Raw genomic sequence first — 12,194 nt, 5'->3', positions numbered from 1 at the left:
TTCCTCTCTGCCCCCCTGCCCTGCTCTGGTGTGGGGAGGGGCAGAGGGTGACAAGTAGGTACAAGCAAGAGAGGCGGCCAGTCCTGCTTTGTGGCCTTAGCAGCGGCAGTGACCGAAGTCCAGGGACCTCAGAAGACAATGTCCACCAGCTGGTGGGTGGCAGAGGCCCAAAGCCTCAGCTGAGGGCTGGGACCCCGTTCAAGAGCGAGGCAGCTACGGCTGGCCACCGTCCAGCACAAACCTGCCATCACTAATACTGGCAAGGCCTCTCCAAGCAACTTCCTGGGTTTTAAATCATGGATTCAGAAACAATTAAGTGAATTAGGCACACTTTGCGTCAATAACAAGTTAAAAATAACGCAGTTCACAAAAGGCTTGCATTGAATTAAAAATGGATCTTGTTAAGCTTAAAAGTTCTCGAGTGCTCCCTTTGGAAACAATGTTATGTTTAAAAAAAAAAAGAAAAGATTGTCTTTAAATCCTGGTTTCGGAAAAAAAAAAAAAAAATCCTGGTTTCGGTTTGTCAATAGCTGTACGTCAAATGGGCCTGTTTTTGTGGGACCGTAATCATACGCAGCCTGACGGCGCCAGCGGGTGGCAGTGCTGATGGCCACACCTAGGACGCAGGTGTGGAGGGGGACCTGCGTCTACGTGGCCTGCCCCACCCCCAGCTGATACTCGGCCTCTCTGAGCCTCACCTGTAGCTGTGACCTGCTTTACACGGGTGTGAAGCTGCGGCGTGGAAAACTCTCCGTGCGGCTCGGCACGCGGTGAGCACTCAGGAAACCTAAGCCTATTGTTCTTATTCTGAGCTTGTGAACATTTTACTTCAGGCCTGTTTGTCTCGTAACAATGCTCTGAAGTACAAGGCACGGCTGGGCCCAGGCGAACAGTGTCCAGGGAGGGGACAGAGCCTTCCAGCTGGGAACAAAGAGCTGGGACCTCGAGTCGGGAGCGGGTTCCAGACCCGGCAGCAGGGTCCTTCCTCCACCTCTGCCCTCGCCGTGGGCTCTGGGCCATGAGCCAGCTCGACAGCAGGAAAAGAAGTGTCTAAGAGTGATATGAATGGCGAGTGGCTCTCGGGTGGATTTATTTATTCTTTTTATTTATTTTTTTAAAGATTTTTATTTATTTACTCATGAGAGAGAGAGAGAGAGGCAGAGGGAGAAGCAGGCCCCATGCAGGGAGCCCAACGTGGGACTTGATCCCGGGTCTCCAGGATCACGCCTGGGCTGCAGGTGGCGCTAAACCACTGCGCCACCCAGGGATCCCCACGCTGATGTTTCTTGCATAGCTTCTAAGGTCAGCTCCTGCGCTGGTGGCTTTTCTGATACATTTGTGGTCCTGACTCTGCGATGCAGGCTGGACTCGATTCATTCTGTGAGCATTCAGAAGGCGCTGACTACATGTGGGGGCCTCTGCAGGATGCTGGGGAGCTGGCACAAACAAGGAACCGGCCTCGTGGTCTCCTGGGGGAGGCAGGTGTGTAAGGAGACAATGACCAGGGCTTGTGGGGCGCCCACCGGGCTGTGGGTACACAGAGGATGTGCTGGCTCTTCCTGGAAGAGCAGCAGGAACTGGCAAAGGCCTTCCGGAAGAAGAGATGAGACATCTAACGTGGAGATCTATAAAATGGGTAGGTCCCGGGACGCCTGGGTGGCTCCGCGGTTGTGTGCCTGCCTTCGGCTCAGGTCGTGATCCCGGGATCCGGGATCGAGTCCCGTATCGGGCTCCCTGCATGAAGCCTGCTTCTCTCTCTCTCTCTCTCTCTCTCTCTGTGTGTGTGTGTGTGTCTCATGAATAAATAAAACCTTTAAAAAAAATGAGTAGGTCCCTGCAACACCTACAGTCCAATACCTGATGAAGCACGAAGAAGCAGTGGATCCCTGTGAGCAAGGGCAGGGTTGTAAATTGGCCCCCTTCCCCTGGAAGGCAATTTGGCACCCTTTGGGAGTACTAGAGCCCCAGAGTTTCCACTGCTGGAGAGTCTTGGGGCTGACGTTGAGAGCCATAGGTGCAAGAATGTTCGCTGGCTCGTAGTTTGTGAAATACTAAGTTGAACACTGGCTGAGTGTCCTGAGTGTCCTCACGAGATCAAGAGCCGCTGGTGAATTCGGGCAGCGTCCTACGGGCTCATCCGCTTTCTCTGTGGGAGAACACGACCTGCTTCGACACTGGTACGATCTTAACCCACATGGAGGGCAAAGCACAACGGGGCAGGAAGGACAGGTGCCTGGAGTGATGAACGGTGCAGCCGGGGCTCAGGCTGCGGTTCTGCGTGGAGTGCAAGTGCACAGACCAGTGGTGGGTCGTTGGGCCAGGACGCTGGCTGCCCCGGGGGCGGGGGAGGGGGAGGAAGGGCTGGAGGGTACCTGAAGGGCTGTAATGTTCTGCCTCTTAAAACAATCTGAAGCATGTAGGGAAAACCTTTAGAGGTTCCTAGAACTCAGTGGAGGGTCTGTGGATGGATGCTATTTTAATCTCCGTGCCTATCTTGACATTCAAAACACTTTATAATGCTTAAAGGTGTTTTCTAAAGATTGTTCATTTATTTATTTGAGAGAGGAGCCCGCGAGCACACAGGTGCGTGGGAGGGAGGAGAGGCAGAGAGAGAAGCGGACTCCCTGCTGGAGTGTAGGCCCCCCTCCCCCCAACCAACTGAGCCGCCCAGGTGCCCCTAATGGTATTTTTTAAAGAATACCTATGTGTTTTGTCTCTTGACCAGACTGCTGCTGACCAGGTATCTGTTTATAGTGATTTGTTACACCGAATATCTCTTCTATGTGCTTTTCCTTATGGAAGTGACATTTCAGTTTTTAACAGTTAAAAAGAGAGCATCTGGTTGGCTCCATTGGTTGAGCATCTGCCTTCCTCTCAGGTCATGATCTCAGGGTCCTGGGATGGACCCCTGCATCTGGCTCCTGGCTGAGCTGCTCCTCTCTCTGCTCCTTCCCTCCATTAATGCGTTCTCTCTCTCTCTCTCTCTCTCTCAAATAGAGAAATAAAATCTAAAATCTAAAAAGACAAAAACAAACAAAAAGCTTCTCAGACATAAAGGAAAGTATAGAGGATTCTGGCTCAGGCTGAGAATTAAGATGTGAAGGGCACCTGAATGGCTCAGTTGGTTAAGCATCTGCCTTCAGCTGGGTCCTGGGATCAAGCCCTATGTCTGCACCCCGCTCAGTGGGGAGTCTGCCTCTCCCACTGCTTGTTCTCTCTCTCTCTCTGTCTCTCCACCCCCCCCCACCTTCTCAAATGAATAAATAAAATCTTTAAAAAGAGAGAGAAAGGGAGAGAGACACCTGGGTGGCCCAGCGGTTGAGCATCTGCCTTTGGCTCAGGGCGTGATCCCAGGGTTCTGGGATCGAGTCCCACATCGGGCTCCCTGCATGGAGCCTACTTCTCCCTCTGCCTGTGTCTCTTCCTCTCTCTCTGTGTCTCATGAGTAAAGCAAAACAAAACACGAGAGAGAAAACTGCCCCCCTTACACCTCCCTCCCCAGCACACAGCCTCCTCCTTTTGTCTGAGTTCTTCTGGAGGGACCAGAACCTGCTTTCACAGCAAAGAACGTTTCTCTGCATCCCTGGACATAGTCTAGGGAATTGTTTTGCATGTTTTTAAGCTTCATATAAACAGTATCTGTGTACTGAACATCCTCCTGCCCCTGGATATCTCCATGACGTGATTTCAAAATTGATTTTTGCCAAGTCTGGTAGTTCAAGTGCGTTCCTTTTCTTTTGGTGAGTGCTTTGAAATTCATAGACCATATAATCCACCCACTTAAAGCAGAATTCAGTGTGTTCACGGAGTTGAGTGACCGTCACCATAGTCCGTGTTAGAACAGTTTCATCAGGGCAGCCCAGGTGGCTAGGTGGTTTAGGGCTGTCTGCAGCCCAGGGCATGATCCTGGAGTCCCGGGATCGAGTCCCACGTTGAGCTTCTGCATGGAGCCTGCTTCTCCCTCTGCCTGTGTCTCTGCCTTTCTCTCTCTCTCTCTGAATAAATAAATAAAATCTTAAAACAAAACAAAACAGTTTCATCACCCAAAAGAAACCCTGTACCCTTTCACCACCCGCCCCCAATTCTCCCATACACCAGCCCTAGACAACCACCAATCTACTTTCTGACTATAGATTTGCCTATTCAAGACATTTTATATGAATAGAATCATGCAATATCTAATCTTTTGTGACTGGTTAAAGCATTCCTTTTCATGGTTGTGTAGTCCATCATACAAACTTACCACAATTCCTTTATCCAAATAAATGATGTGGAATCCTGCTTTCAGCCAAGGTGGAGTAAAGGGATTGTATTTACCTTTATGCAAGAAAAAAAAAAAAAAACAACTCTAAAAAACAAGATAAAAATCAATGAGACAACAGTTCTCAAGGTGCTGGACATCAGGGAATGAAGGGCAGTACTCCCGGGAAGATGGGGAACACAGGAGGTGGGCCCTCTGATTGACGTGGCTCTACCGCCCGGAGACCATCTCCAGGCTCAGGACAGGGAAGGGGAACTCAGGTGGGGCGCAGTGGGCTCCCCAAGTTGAGAAGAAGCAGCTGGAAGTTCTGGGAAGCCAAAGTGACTAGACTTCACAGTGTAGCCTACTGGAGATGAGAGAGAGAGAAGTCTGGGGAACTGCCGAGGATCTTTGAGTACTCAGCTGGGTGCCCACTGGCATGGGCATGTAGGGAAAAGACCCAAGGCTGGGGGAAGAGCCATCTGTGTGGACTAGAGGCAACAATCCTCAGAATTCATGTAGGACTAGGGCCTGTTCGCAGATGCCAGAATAGAGCACCTCAAGTTTTGGGGGTTACTAGATAGAGTGCCCAGAAAGCATATCCTAGGGGCACTTGGGTTGCTCAGTAGGTTAAGCATCTGCCTTTGGCTCAGGTCATGATCCCAGGGTCCTGGGATCGAGCCCCATGCGAACTCCTTGCTCAGGTGGGGAGCCTGCCCTCTCTCCCCCTCTGCCCCTCCCCACCGCTTGTATGCTGTCTCTCACTCTGCTCTTTTAGATAAGTAAAATCCTTTTAAAAATTTAAAAAGTACATCCTAGAACAAAGCCCGATTACTTTTATGGGAATTCAAAAAATATCCAGTGCTCAATAAGGTAAAATTCAGGGGCTTCTGGGTGTTGTGGTTAGTTATACACCTGGCTCTTGATTTTGCCTCAGGTCATGACCTCGGTGACTGTGAGACTGAGCCCCATATCAGGCTCCTCACTGGGTATGGGGCCTGCTTAAGATTCTCTGTCTCGAACGTAAAGACTGCTAACTCTGGGAAACGAACTAGAGGTGGTAGAAGGGGAGGAGGGCGGGGGGTGGGAGTGAATGGGTGACGGGCACTGGGGGTTATTCTGTATGTTAGTAAATTGAACACCAATAAAAAATAAATTAAAAAAAAATTCTCTGTCTCCTTCCCACTCTCTTAAGAAAAATAAAGAAGATCCAGAAAATTATGCAGGCTCTAAGGATTTCACAATCCAGAACACATTGTCATGATAGAAAGTAATAAATAGGGATCCCTGGGTGGCGCAGCGGTTTGGCACCTGCCTTTGGCCCAGGGCGCGATCCTGGAGACCCGGGATCGAATCCCACGTCGGGCTCCCGGTGCATGGAGCCTGCTTCTCCCTCTGCCTATGTCTCTGCCTCTCTCTCTCTCTCTCTATGTGACTATCATAAATAAATAACAATTAAAAAAAAAAGAAAGTAATAAATAGAATTCTCTTATGAAAGGAAGAAATACCGAAGGGGGGGGGGAAGAGATTTCTCCTAGCCAGAGAAGTAAAGAAGGCCATTTTCCTTTTTAAAAAAAAAGTTTTAAAAAAGATTTTATTTATTCATGAGACACACACAGAGAGAGACACAGGCAGAGGGAGAAGCAGGCTCCATGCAGGGAGCCCGACGTGGGACTCGATCCTGGGTCTCCAGGATCACGCCCCGGGCCGAAGGCGGTGCTAAGCCGCTGAGCCACCCGGGCTGCCCAAAAGGCTGTCTCTTATTTGTCATCTGTCAATGACTTCTGATTAAAATATTAAATCTCTGGTTAGAATAATAACATTTCTTTTTCTGCCTCGCCTGTCCGCCACCGAGATATGGAGGTTAACTATCTCCAGAGCTGGCTGGTGAGGGCGAGTGGCCTTGGAAATGATAACTGCGCTCTGGGCTCGTGTGCAGACTTCTCAGGTGTGTAGCTCCCCTGAGCAGAAAGATGATGACTTTCCATTTGGGGAGGTTTAGGACTCTGTGAATTTGATTTAACTTTAGGCTTCAGGCATTCTCTGTGATTGTTTTTTCCTCTTGGTTTAGCTAACTCCTTTTGGAGCATTTTAGCCTGTGCTGTCTTTGCTGAGGCAAGCCACACGGGGACTGCCTGGGGCCGAGGACCTGGTGCCTGCAGAAATCTCCCCTCCATCCATTGAGCAGCTTTGGGAAGCTGTGGGCCTGGAGGATGTGGACTGGGGCTGGCTCCCCTTTCGGCCTCCTCTTGGCACAGAGCCTGGGCAATGGAAAGCATTCGGTAAAACACTGGAGGAGGAAAGGAAGCAGTTCCTCTTCCTGCAAAACTAAAACTGGGAAGTTTTTTCAAGCATAACGAAGTGAGCGTTCAAGGCCCTATCATCGCACCCCCTGTATGAGGCCTCTGGTCAAACCAGACATTTACAGTTGCCCAGACAGGCTGTGCCTTCCTCTTACAAGGCCCTCACCCACCCCTGGCGCACACACAGCTCACTCTGTCAGAATCCGTCTGTCTCACAGATGCCACCTCCTCCCAGAAGTCTCTTCTGATTGCACCCTCCATCCCTACCAACCTCTCACTTCTTCCTCTTTGGCCCCTGTTCTCTTCCTGGGCCAGACTTGTGTTTTCCTCAGCCCTAAGTGTTTAGGCACCCATCCAGACTGGGGAGGGGTAGGAGGCAGAAGAGGAAGTGGGGGAGAACCAAGAGAAGCTGGGCTGGAGTTGAGGCCTGGACAATAAGGGGGAGATGATTTAAGATGAGGCTGGATGGGGGCAGGAGGAGGCCATTCAGGGCCTCAGTCAGCATCTGTGCTTCATCCCGCAATTGTGGGGAGGGGCTGTTGAACAGGAGAGTGCTTGTGCCAGGTTCTAGAAGGTTCCTTGGACTGCCACACAGAGAATGAGTTGGGGGTGGGGGATAGAAGGAGATCAAGAGGCAGCTGGAGGCCACTGACTATCCCCTGAGTAGGGAGAGGTAATAGAGGTCTGGACCCGGATGAGGCAGGAGGTGGCACATAGGGGTCATTTAGGAAATAAAATCAACAGGACGTGGAGTTAGTTGGGGGAGCCCTCTGCAGTCTCACTGGAGAGCTACCTGAAAGCTTCCTCTTTGTTCTAGCGTGCCTCTTGCTGTTTTCGGTGCTGTGTGGCTGCCTGGAGGCATTGCTGCAGCCTGGGATCTGGCCCTGCAGGTAGGGGTGCAGTCTCCCAGGCCTTTGCTGACGGTGAGACCTGGCTAATGTGAAATTCCAAGTGGCATCTAAACTTTAAATGCCACGGACCCCACTCCCACCCTCACGGACCCTGGCTTGTGTCCAAATACCCTCTCGTAGGGAGAAAGCTCATCCAGTTCTGAGTTGGGTGGTGGTTTCTTCAGTCTTTTGAGCATGGAAGAGTAGAGGTGGAAGCGTCCTGAATTTAAGACATGGCATATGGGCAGGAAGTTTTTGTTAAAACCCTAGTCGGCTGCCACCACCCCCACCTCCCCACCTCCCCACCCCACCCCCTGCCACAAAAACATGTGACAAGCATATTTATTGCATGCTCAGATCTGAAGTCCCAGTAGGGAGCATAAAGACGGGCCATGTATAGCTTGTGTACCAATAACCCCCCCTTGGTGCGGTGATGGAGACTCCGGCAGAAGCAGGTGGCACGCTGTGAACTTGGCCCATATGGAGGCTCTTATGCACTGAACTACATCCCTCCTATGCTCATTGCTTGAAGCCCTGACGTCCAGTGTGGCTGGATTTGGGGATGGAGCCTCTAAGAAGGTGACTGAGGTCAAGTGAGGCTGGGAGTGTGGGGCCCTGAGCCAATAGGATCAGTGCCCTTAGAGAAGAGACAGCAGAGTGCATGTTCTCTCCGCACGCTTGTGGGAAGAAGGCCACATCCACGAGCTGGGATGCAGCCTCCGGAACTGTGAGGACTTAGTTACTGTAGTTGAAGTCCCCCAGCCTGTGGTATCTCGTTATGGTGGCCCGAGATGACCGACGTGGAGGCTCCCCCAGCTTCTGGGCCCTTCCCTGCCGCTGATGATCCCTCCCAGGCCCCAGAGGGGCCTGTGTCAGGCCCCGGCCATAGAGCCAGCAGCAGGTCTCTCACCCCTGAGGAAAGCCCTGGAGCTTTCCTCCTGGAAAGTTCCCCCAGCCCTTCCTGCAGGACCCAAGGCTCATTCTTCCCACAGCTGTGCCCGGCCTAGAGCGTGTCTGCACCAAACCAGCACGCAGCCAGCCGCTGCCTGGGCCTCTTTGCAGCACCAAACCCAGGGGAAACGTTCTTCCTCTTGCCCGATGGGACACATCTGGGTGACCCCCTTTCTCTGGGGTGGACAGTGGAGCTGGAGACCTGGCCGGGGGCCCCCACTGAGCTGCCACCTACCTGGGGCAGGGCAAGGAGCCCGGGGGCAGGATATGATTGTACCCTCCTCTTCCCACGTCCTGCACAGATTCATTTTCTGTGAGCTATACTTCCCATCCACATACCCATAACCTCTGGATCCCTGAGGGTCAGTGGTTTCTGGGAACCCCCCCCAGGGCACCTGCCCAGTGTCCCCTGGATCTCCTTTCAGAGCGGGACAGAGTGGGCACAAGGGAGTCCTCGGGCAGGCCATCCTCTGGGGGTGGCTGGAACCTACCTCTGAAATGCTTCACTTTTTAGAGTGATATCCTCCCAAACCCTGGAGCCTGGGAAGCAGGACAGGCTGTCTGAGGTGGTGGCTTTCCTTGTAATGGGACCGGGGTCCCTACCTGCCACACACCATCTGGGAGGGAGTCTTCGGTGGGGTCAGGGGGTACAGCTGTGACCCCAGCTCTGCAGCAAGAGCTGTCTGTGTGGATCTTAGCCCCCAGGAAGCACAGGTCTTCAATGGGGCGAAGGAGCATTGCCCCCACCCCCAGCTGCAGGGATGCACCTCACAGCCCTGTCTCCCCATCTTCCTCACAACAGAGAGAAAGGAAAACCGTCAGGTACTGTAAACACTGGTGAAATCTGAGTAAGTCTGTAGTCACTTGAGACATTGTGAAAATGTCTGTTTCCTGGTTTGGTAATGGCTAGTTTGTAAGATGCCAGCATTGGGGAGGCTGGGCAACAGGTCAAGAGACCACTATACTTTCTTACAACTTCTTGTAAGTCTGTAATTCAGAAGAAAAAATATTTAAAAAATGACAGACCCGGTTCACCTGGGTGGCTCAGTAGTTGAGCATCTGCCTACAGTTCACTCAGGTCGTGATCCCGGGGTCCTGGGATCGAGTCCCGCATCAGGCGCCCCATAGGGAGGCTGCTTCTCCTTCTGTCTGTCTCTGCCTGTCTCTGTGTGTCTCTCATGAATAAATAAATAAAATCTAAAAAAAAAAAAAAAGACCCAGAGAATAGGATAAATGTTTGCAGATCATGAATCTACTAGGGGACTTGTATCCCAAATATATATAGACCTCCTACAATTTGTCTCTGTCAGCTTGGGCTATTGTAATAAATTATCGTAGATTGGCTGGTTTTAACAAACATTTATTTCTCCTAGTTCTGGGAAGTCCAAGATCAGGGTGTGGGTAGAGTCGGTCTCTGGTGAGAGTCTTCCATGTTGCATGTGGCTCTCTAGTTATGTTGTCACATCGCCTTTTCCTGATGTGTGCTTGCAGGGGGGTGATGTCATCTCTTCCTCTTTTATTTATTTTTAAAATATTTTATTTACTTATTCATGAGAGATACACAGAGAGGCAGAGACACAGGCAGAGGGAAAAGCAGGCTCCACGCAGGGAGCCCAACGCAGGACTCGATCCCCGGTCCCCAGGATCACGCCCTGGGCTGAAGGCGGCGCTAAACCGCTGAGCCACCAGGGCTGCACATCTCTTCCTCTTTCTCTTTTAAAAGGGCATCAATCCTGTCATGAGAGCCCCGTCCTCATGACCTTATTGAGTTGTAATTACCTCCCAAATTCCCCACCTCCAAATACCATTACACTGGGGATTAGGAGTTTCAACATACAGATTTTGAGGGGACACAAAAAATTTAATAATAAAAAGAAAAATGACCCACAAGTATTGGTGGTGAGGATGTAGAGAAAGTGGAACCCTCATGCGTTGCTGGCGGGAATGTAAAATGGTGCAGCCACCAAACTGGTCCTCAGAAAGTTAAACATAGGGTTACCAGCAATTCCACTCCTAAGTACAGAGAATACGTTTATGTATGAATCTATCATTACGTAGTTAGAGGAATGAAAACCTGTGCCCTCCCCCCGTGACAAATATTTATAGCAGCATTATTTATAATAGCCAAATGGGGAAAGCAGGGATGCCTGGGTGGTTCAGTGGCTAAGCATCTGCCTTCGGCTCAACTCGTGATCCCGGGGTCCTGGGATGGAGTCTCCTATCAGGCTCCCCATGGGGAGCCTGCTTCTCCCTCTGCCTCTCTCTGTGGACGTCTCTCGTGAATAAATGAATAACATCTTTAAAAGGGGGAGGCAACTCAAGTGTCCATTAGCTGATCAATGGATGAATAAAATACCATCTAGCCATACGATAGAATATTATTTGGCAATAAAAAGAGGCGGAGTACTGACATGTGGGGGACCCTGGAACTCCTGCAAAATGAAAGAAGCCGGAACAGAGGCCACAGAGTGTATTATTGTGTTTATGTGAAACGTCCAGAACTGGCAAACTGATAGACACAGCTGGCGAGAGTTGCCAGGAATCGAGGAAGGGGATGTGGAGCTGGCTGGCTAGTAAGGGCACGGAGTTTCTTTCGGGATGGAAATGTTCTGGATCCGTTGTGGTAATGATCACCCAACTCTGTCCATGTGCTAAGAGCCACTGAATTGTGCATGGAAATGGGTGATTTCTATTCCGTGTGACTTCCATCCCAAGGCCTGGGCTGCTGCAGGTAGAGCCTGAGCTTCTGGAGTCTGTGTCCTTGGCGTGTGGAGCCCAGGGCCGAGCCCGGCTTCGAAGCCAGACCAGGCGCCGAGGTACCAGGCTTGGCCACCAGGTGGCACACCCGCCCCAGCTCTCCCTTGCGGCGCTGGGCCTGCAGACCTTTGTGGATTTCCTTGTTCTATGGTTTTACTGTTGTTTTTATCTGGGATTATACAAGAAAGGGTATTAGGATTGGGTCAGGACCCTGAGCCCTGGCTGAGAACTGCCCTCCCCTCTCCCACACTTTCTCATGCAAGAAGAGAGGGCTTGACTGCTCCCCCTAGCCCCACGTGGGCCTTCTGTGGCACCGGGCACCCACGGCCTGCCTGCTGCTTACCTTGACCTCCCTGCCTAGTGTGGGTCACATCCAGCTGCTGCCAGCAGCCTGGGAAGCCCTGGCCCGGAGGTGGAAGAGACGCCGGCCCAGGCCGCCTCGCCACCCCTGCTTAGTTCCTCCTGGTGTTGTTCAAGGCCGGCACACAACCCCCAGTGCAGCCAAACCAGGTGCGGTAGCTGTGAGTGGCTGTTGGCCAGCTGCAGGTTTGACTGGTTCATATCGTGGGACCAGATTGTTGTGCGGGCAGACAGGTCTACAAATGCGTCTGTCCTCCCCAAGGGCTCTGAGGATTTCCTGGGGCCCCCACGGGTGGCCAGGAGCATTCAGTCCTCTTTCCCCAGCCTTTGTCAGACTCTGGCCACATTCTGTGCGTCTGACCACAAGCAAGGCCTCCGCCAGCGGAGCTCGGCCAGTAGAGGGAGCTGTAATCCTGTGGTCACAGGAGAGAGCGGCCCAGCAGGCGGTTGGTTGGGGCTGGAGCTTGCGTCTGGACCACAGATGTTCTTGGGCCAACTGACAAATGGAATTCCAGGTGCCAGAGGCAAGGCCTGGGAACCTGCATTTTTATTTTATTTTAAAGATGTTATTTATTCATAAGAGACATGGGGGTGTAGGAGAAAGAGAGAGAGAAGGGGGCAGAGGCACAAGCAGAGAGAAAAGCAGGCTCCATGCAGGGAGCCCAACGTGGGACTCGATCCCAGGTCTCCAGG

General features: G+C 51.7%; 1 long non-coding RNA gene across 1 annotated transcript; it reads right to left on the bottom strand.

Moving 5' to 3' along the window:
- Positions 1 to 10,839: 10,839 nt before the first annotated feature.
- Positions 10,840 to 12,070, bottom strand: LOC111091444. Its single transcript, XR_005374893.1, has 2 exons — positions 11,485 to 12,070; positions 10,840 to 11,310 (listed from the first exon to the last, which is right to left on the bottom strand). It is a non-coding gene; the product is annotated as an uncharacterized LOC111091444 (long non-coding RNA).
- Between the last annotated feature and the right edge of the window lie 124 nt (positions 12,071 to 12,194).

This window comes from Canis lupus, chromosome 20, assembly GCF_011100685.1.
Source record: "Canis lupus familiaris isolate Mischka breed German Shepherd chromosome 20, alternate assembly UU_Cfam_GSD_1.0, whole genome shotgun sequence".
Lineage (NCBI taxonomy): Eukaryota > Metazoa > Chordata > Mammalia > Carnivora > Canidae > Canis > Canis lupus.
This window is presented reverse-complemented; position numbering and strand designations above follow the sequence as displayed.